The sequence below is a fragment of the Tupaia chinensis genome, unplaced genomic scaffold (genome assembly GCF_000334495.1).
Source record: "Tupaia chinensis unplaced genomic scaffold, TupChi_1.0 Scaffold145685_1, whole genome shotgun sequence".
Classification (NCBI taxonomy): domain Eukaryota; kingdom Metazoa; phylum Chordata; class Mammalia; order Scandentia; family Tupaiidae; genus Tupaia; species Tupaia belangeri.
In genome coordinates, this window is record NW_006205542.1 from 4,059,797 (window position 1) to 4,061,639 (window position 1,843).

General features: G+C 38.9%; 1 non-coding gene across 1 annotated transcript; it reads left to right on the forward strand.

Annotated features, from left to right (window-relative positions):
* Positions 1-1,378: 1,378 nt before the first annotated feature.
* LOC114006127 (U6 spliceosomal RNA) lies at positions 1,379-1,485 on the forward strand. The gene has a single exon (XR_003547887.1). It is a non-coding gene; the product is annotated as a U6 spliceosomal RNA (small nuclear RNA).
* Positions 1,486-1,843: the final 358 nt, after the last annotated feature.

Below are 1,843 nucleotides of genomic sequence, written 5' to 3' on the forward strand. Positions count from 1 at the left end.
CTCATCCAGATCCTAGCTGAATAAGGACCTTCTAGAACACTGCCCTAGTTCCTTCCTGTATATAATGTTCCTTCTCATAGTTTTCCTTATATTAAACGAACCATTTATATATCTATTTATGTGGAATTTTATTTGGACACAAAAGAAGACATTTGACAAGCTTGTTATCAATTACCACACTTTTAAACATCTATGGAAATGCACAGTATGGTGTTGGAAGGTGATACCTTTGAGACAAGCGTACAGTGTGAAGGTGGGTAAGCTTAACGTTCCTAGAAAGAATAATCACAGTGCCACCTGACAGGAAAGTCTTAAAATCTTCAATGGCTTACTATGATGTCCTCATGGCAATATTAGTGAAATAAAAAGATTTTTTGACTGGTAAACAAACTAAAGAACAGTTAAACCAACAACCACCACTAGATTAGATAGTATAAAGCAGCAGTCTCCAACATTGCCAGTACCGGGTACTGGCCTCATAGAAGACAATCCCTCTACCAACTTAATGGGGAGGTTGGTCCCAGATGACCCAAGTGCACCACCTCCACTGTGCACCTCATTCCAACCACTATCACATCACAATATACAATCAAACAACTACACAACAGGGTTCGTGTTCCCATGAGAATCCAGTACCATTGCTGATCCAACAGGAGGCAGAGCCCAGGTAGCCATATATGAGTAATGGGGAGTGGCTGCAAATACAAAGAAAGCCTCACTTGCTTGTCTGCGCCCACTCTCAACTGTGCAAGTGGGAAGGATTAGGGTACCCCTTATATAAAGGAAAATGTATGTAGGAACCACCAAACTCCATCTTTGCTATCTTTCCCTTGTTCTTTCAGAGTGCCAGAAGAGATTAAAATATGAGGGGATGTTGCATAGTTATGGAGTTACATAGCACACCTCACCATTCTTTCTTAGTTATCTGTGGTTTTATTGTTATTTTATGAAATCTCTGAATGCAGATCACTTTTGCTTTTCTGAAGCAATATATTCCTTAAAAATAGTTTTGACAGATTGTCAAGAGGCAGCATGTTGAAAAGGTGCACATTGGGACCAGCAGATGGCATAATGGATACATCACTGGACTCCCAAGCAGTCAATTGCAGTGCAAGTCTCAGACCCAGTAGCTTGATATTTATGCCTTAATATTCACTCCTTGATATTCACACCGGGTGTGTGTGTGTGTGTGTGTGTGTGTGTGTGTGTTTGCACTCCCCAAATCCTGACGGGAATGGAGGAAAAGGGTTTGTGGTGTGGCCATCTCCCTCTGGAGGGTGTTTTCTTGATTCCTGTCTCTGTCTCTCCAGCAAGTACATGTGCCTTATAGTAAAAATCTCTCTCTTTATTACTTTACTGTGCTATAGAAGAACATTGAGTGCTCGCTTCGGCAGCACATATACTAAAATTGGAACGATACAGAGAAGATTAGCATGGCCCCTGCGCAAGGATGACACGCAAATTCGTGAAGCGTTCCATATTTAAAAAAATAAATAAATAAAGAAGAACATTGAAACTAACTACAGTTAAAAACGATTTTTTAAAGTTATAATTTACTTATATTTTGGGTTGTTTGGTAACCACACTTGTTTTATTTCAGAAATAATATGAAAGAAAAGAAAAGGTGCATTGCTTGGGTTAGCCTCATTGTCAGAAACTCTTATGCAACTGAATATATGTGACTAGAGGTAAAGATGAGATGCATTAGGACAGTGGCAAATGAAGAATTGTAGTATGTTTATTTTCATGGTCTCTCAAAAACACTTTCATTTCTCTCTATAAAATTAATGTGCTCCAATGGTAGTTTCATTTTGTCCATTGAAGAGTTGTCTGTATTTATGTA